Source organism: Pantherophis guttatus, chromosome 2 (assembly GCF_059756535.1).
Source record: "Pantherophis guttatus breed Tessera chromosome 2, ASM5975653v1, whole genome shotgun sequence".
Lineage (NCBI taxonomy): Eukaryota > Metazoa > Chordata > Lepidosauria > Squamata > Colubridae > Pantherophis > Pantherophis guttatus.
This window is the reverse complement of record NC_142064.1, coordinates 68478476-68484761: the sequence shown is the minus strand read 5'-3', so window position 1 is coordinate 68484761 and position 6286 is coordinate 68478476.

The following is a 6286-nucleotide window of genomic DNA, read 5'->3' as shown; positions in this document are numbered from 1 at the left end:
ATTCCCAAACAGTTCCACCCTGCCCAGCCCACTTGAGTGGAAAATCAGGGTATACATTTAAAAATAACTAACGTAAAAGATTAAGTCACTTGAAGTTTCATGAGATCTGGAATGAAGAACCCGAAGAGGAATGAAGAGCCTCATTCAGCTTTTGCTAAATAATATGTGTTCTTAGTATTGTGGGTAACTAAACATCTATGGCAGGGGTGTCAAATTTGAAGTGTCACGGCAGTGTCACATGACATAGAACTTTTTTTCCCTTCGCTAAACTGGGCGTGGCCAGTGTGTGATGCATCTGGCCTATGGGCTACAAGTTTGACAGCTCTGATCTATGGTCTTGCCAATAAATTGGGCTGTTGTATTGCGGTTAAGACTTTGTAACTTTTTTTCTCTTGCCTTGTTTGCTACCTTGTCTCCATATTAAAATACTGATGTAAATCAGGAATACAAATCATTAGCTACAAACCTTCCAAAATAGAATTTGAACAAGAAGGTCGAACCACAACCTGATTCACACATCATACTTAAGCATCATGTGTTCTTTTAGCTATGTCTGGTTGAATACATTACACCGGTTGGATCACAGATTGCATCAAGCTGTAAACTACAGTTTACAAACCACAATGACAGTTCACACAAGAAACTAAGGTATATTTGGCTATAGTTTACCTTGCTGTCTCAGCATCACACCTAGTTTCTTCCTCTGAAATATTCTGGGCTGAAATTAAAGCTTTATTGTTTATTGTTTTTTTAAATTTATTGGCTGCCCAATTCTAGTGGATTTATTAATGTTTTACTTTGGATTCACAAAGATTAAAGAACCTGGAATAAATGTTGCCCATCCAATTTCATGTATTCATGTAATCAAATGTAGTGTAATCCCAACATTTAAAGCCCCAGATGGCATGACAACACAGCAGATTATTTGAGGGACTGCCTCTCCCTCAAGATCCAGCTGGAGAGGTATGTTGCGGTTCCTGCCAGCCAGGGTATTTTGTCAACTAGGACTTAGAGGGACAACCATTTTGTCATGGCCCCTGACCTGTGGAATATCATTCCTGCCAAGGTAAGGCTGATGCCAACCCTGTTAGCCTTCTGACTGGGAATCCCATGACAGAGTGAAGCCTACTAGGTGGTTATATGATAATTCTTTGGAATGTACTTTCCTATATGGTTTTTTCCCCGCCCTTTTGCTTTTATTAAAAAAAAAACCCCTTTTTAATTTAATTGTATTGTATTTAATACTTTTTATGCATCTGGACTTTTTTATTAGGTACACTGCCCAGAGTCACTTGTTTGTTATGGACACCATTCAGTCAGTCAGTCAGTCAGTCAGTCAGTCAGTCAGTCAGTCAGTCAAATTGAATGAATGAATAAATAAATATGAAAGCCAGTTTGCTGTAGTGGTTAAGGCCGTCAGGCTAGAAACTGGGAGACTGTGAGTTCTCATGCCACTTTGGGCATGAAATCAGCTTGGGGCCAGTTACTTTCTCTCAGCCCTAGGAAGGAGGTAATGGCCAACCATTTCTGAAAAACCTTGCCAAAAAAACCTGCAGTGACTTCTCCAGGCAGCCTCCTGAGAATTGGTCATTACCGAAGGGAAGAGGTACATACTGTATGCACGTATATGTACTTATGGATGTACGTAGGTGGGCTGTCCTCTTTTATCAAGGCCTGCAGGAAAGGCCCATGTGGTTTTGCAGTGAAGCCCTCCCTCACTTTTGTGACTAAAATGAAACAATTATACTATCCATAAAAGTTTCTCCCAGAGGCCCCAAAGTAATTTTTCTCCTTTTACTTCCTTTTTTAAATTTCCTTTTTTTTTTTTTTTTTAGCTCTTGGGTCATGGCAACAGTTTTAAATTATGGCATTCCTGAATTAATTACAACATGCCCTCTGAAGCTAAATATATTAAACCTTAAGAGCAGCATTCTTTCCTTTTCATTGGAGGGAGACCTCAGTTAGAAAAAAAACAGCTATGTTAGTTTGGTTAACTAACATACCATATAAAACTATGGTTAACTAATAGTAAAGTTGCTACTGAGCACAACTAGGACTGCTAAAACCTGCTTAATGGCAATAAAATGCCTCTGGATTTTTGCAGCGTAGACCTGCTAGCTAGCCCTAGCCACATCGCCTAGGAATCTGCTTTAAGAAAAAAATAATTATTAAAAAGCTGAATTCAATTTCTAATGCAATATTTTGCATGTTTTCTTATGACCTTGATTGCAATAATGCATGCAGCGCTATTTCAAGACTTTGGGATTCAGAAGAGGTCACTTCTAGCAAGTAACCCCAAATTCTAGTACATCTCATTCACTGGTATTTGCCTTTCTGGAATGTCTTCCTTTTTCTCTGCACACACCTAAGTTATTAAAGTTAGTTCTTCTCCAGTGAGCAAACTCAAAACATTTATTTTTGTTTCCTGCCTATGCTTGCCCATGAACAAAGAACCGAGGGAGTTTTGATTTATTAACATTACTTGCCGAGTTGTCCTTTGTTTATTCAGGATGGGGAATATAAACTTTCTTGCTGTTGTGAAATTGATGGCAAATATTCATGAAGTACAATAGATGCTTCTTCTTATGATTTATAAACTGTATGAATAATCTACTATAAATATAAATGTCTCAGATGACAATTCCTTACAATATAGGGACTTCATATCCAGAAACTATTATGTATGACATTTAGCAGCTTTTGTTTTCAGAATTTTGGATAGGAAATTAGGAGAATGTGGGAGTAACTAGTTCAAATGTTAATCACATTTCATTATTTGATTTTAGGAAAACTATATGTAAGCCTCAGACTCAACACAAATTAACGACACTGGCTTATGTTAGTGGTCATGTAATATACAACTGGTTATTATAATATTATAATGATTGTGTGTGCATGTGTTGCCTTGAGTCAGTGTTGACTCCTGGAGACTGCCTGCACAAGTCTCTGCAGTTTTCTTGGGAAAGTTTTTTGGAAGTGGTATGCCATTTCCCCTACCTTAGGGCTAGAGACAGTAACTGGCCCAAGTCACCCATCTAGTTTTGTGCCCAAGGTGAGACTAGAACTCTTAGTCATCCAATTTCTGGCCTGGTACCTTAACCACTAATTAGTTTGAATTCTTTAAGTTGTTAAATTTGTGGTTAATTTTTCTTTTATTCAGGAAAGAAGGTATAATTGCCAGGTAGCTTTTCAAACTTTTTGTCCTGAAGATCTCTAATAGCCTTAGGATAGTTAAATAAGCAATTTCCAAAAGTGATTAGAAAGTGAGGTTAGCAAATTCAGTGTCTTTTAAAAGGCTCTACTGTGGCTGTGAGCATGATAGTTGATTACTTCATCTCAGACCTGTAGGAAACTGTTATTCTACAGATGTACAGTAATACTGCAGATGTAAATTCCAGAGAAGTTCCAAAGAACCAGTCTACTCATAGGTTTATTGGTCTTTACTACTATCATAATCTCCATTTCTTGGGAGATGTGTTTAGTTCACCATGCCTCGTCTGGAAGTCCAGGACAGGGAAAAAATATACAATTCTGAATGAATGCTATTCAGGGAAAATAAAAATATGTTAGGTACTGTGAATGATTAGCTTGAGCAAGGCAAGAGGTTATTAAACAAACAAACAAACAAACAAACAAACAAACAAACAAACAAACAGGCTGTTTGATGACCCAAGAATGTATGAGAAAATGAGCGATTGAATATCTGCTTAGAAAAGGTTGTGTTTATTTTGAATATGTGGTTTATTCATGCATAGTAAATGAATGAATCCATAACAAGCATGACTGATTTGAGTGTTTAAGTTGAAAGATGAAAGAGAATTAGCAAAGGATAGGTGGGTACTGAGAGACTGAAACTCTCTTTTTTTGAGGGGCAGGTTAATGAGACTTTTTTTGAGGGGCAGGTTAATGAGACTTTTTTTGAGGGGCAGGTTAATGAGAAGGCTGGATCCTGGGTTAAAGTGGGAGTAAAAGAAAAGGAAAGAAGCAAGAATGAAAGTCGACTAGCTTCAGGAAGAGAAAGTTGGAAAAGTTCCAAAAATAGAAGGCAATTTATGAAGTGTTAAATGGATGTGTTGGAAACAAGGATGTTTGCAGTAGTCAAAAGGGATGCAGAGGTATATTGAATGGGGTTGATGGAAATTAGTCTTTCTTATGCATCCTTAGCTGCTGCATTTTATTTCTTTGGGTTATTGATTTTACATCTCTTTTTCTGCACTTTGCAGAACTTCGTTTATCCTGAAAAATGTAATGCATATACATATTTATTATTTATTTATTTATTTGTTGCCCATCTCACCACAAGCCACTCTGAGCAGCTTACAAAATATACATACATGTGCATATGCATATACATATATAAAAATAAATTAATTCATAGGTATAACTGGGAATATGTTATATTGGGGTGGGGGGACACGAAAATAGTAGGGATAGAAGACCTTTAGAGGCATTTAACACCAGCAAAATTCGAGTTGAAGACATCAAAGTTTTCACTTTACTTATTTTTTTTTAAAAAAAATATCCTCTCTGCTCCTCTTTGAAGATAAAGGTAGCAGGAACAAAGCAAAGAGAGCATCACAGCTTCCAAATTGCCCACCAAACTACAAAGAAATTGTGCTGAAAATGCAGAAACTGTCATGCTCTAGCATCAACAGAATTTATCCAAAACAATTGAGAAAAAGTAAGCCCTCAGTTTTGCTCTTACTGTTTTGTGAGGGCAGGCTTGGCATTTACGCTGAAAAATGACCACCAAATGCACTTGTGAAGTAGTGTAACTTTGTTGCTTCTGATCAATGGGTTTTATTGGGTGTCTGCTGGTTTGTATGATGGGCAAACCCGCCCCCCCACACACACACCATTGGCTGTGATAGTGTGCCAGAGAAGGCAAAGCACAATATATTTCCAAGCATCATTTCATTGTGTTAACTTTGTGTGGTTTGTTAGCAATATTTTTGGTGAATTCAGCAAACTCAGCAGGAAGAAGCAGGCATAGCCAGACGCAGTGCCATAGAGATAATACAAGTGGCTTTCATAATCTTGCAGTCTCCTCTTTTGCTTTTTTTAAAAATACATTTTTGTGTTTAGCCTGGCATCCATTTCCTGATAATCGGGAGATTTTAAACTGCCCTTGTCACGTAGAATTTAAAAGAAGGGTTTGATCAAAGGAACAAGATTGGCTGCCCTTTGTTGAATCCACATTCTGAGCGTTGAGAACTGAGTTGAAATTCAAATTGGATTGTTAGGATCATCATAGCACATTCCATTGGAATGAGAGAGGCAAACATGAACGAAGGCCAAAGCAACATTAGCTTTGCCTCTTGAAAATGTTCCAATGGCTAGAGAGGTTAACGAAATGGTAAACTCTGTCAACCATTCATGAGTAGCAGTCCAAGGTTCTTGACCCTATTAGGGCTCTATATTTACTATATGTGGAAGTGAAGTTGCACCATGTACAATTGTCTGCAGCAACTACGGAAGCAGCAGAAAAAAACATCAGATATGTGCAATATTGAAAATACTTCAGAGCCATCTAATTTGATTTTCTTCAAGAGGTCTTGGCTTCAGCTGGTGAATCTGCTGCAAAGGGCAATTTGATAGAAATAGCTCTGTTGAATTAAAGCAACTCTTCAACACTTCGCAAAATCCTCTTAACAAATTTGGGAATAGGAAAACCGATAGCTAGATTCATACAATGCTCTCAACCAAAGCTAAACAAATCAAGTTTGGATTAGGATGATGTGTGAACCTAACCTTAAAGTGGGAACAGTCAAGGGCGATGTAGAAGCCAGAAGTTTCCACATTGTGTCATTAAAATAAATCACGTATGAACTCCATACTTAAATTTACAAATTTGAAAAAAAACAAACCTATTTGGGGCTCAGAATGTGGCAGGCATATTGAAAGTTAATTCTGTCTGATTGTCCAATATTACCAACACTACCAAGGCAACACAATTCGGTTCCATTTAGCTAAACTTTTTTGTGTGGAAACTTTGACCACCACAAAAGAAAAGAGTTGCTGGGAACATATAAATGTAATATATATGAACTTTGTTTTGTTTTTAACAGAGGACACATTCAGGGCACCCCGCTCCCCCATCCACCTGCAGCTTGCAATTGTGCATTCACATCTACAGCAATGTTTTTCAAACTTATGGACTTCACCTCTCAGAATTCCTCAGCCAGAAATCTGGGAATTGAAGTCCACACTTCTTAAAGTTGCCAAATTTGAGAAACACTTATGTACAGTTCAGTGGTGGGATTCAATTTTTTTTACTACCTGTTCT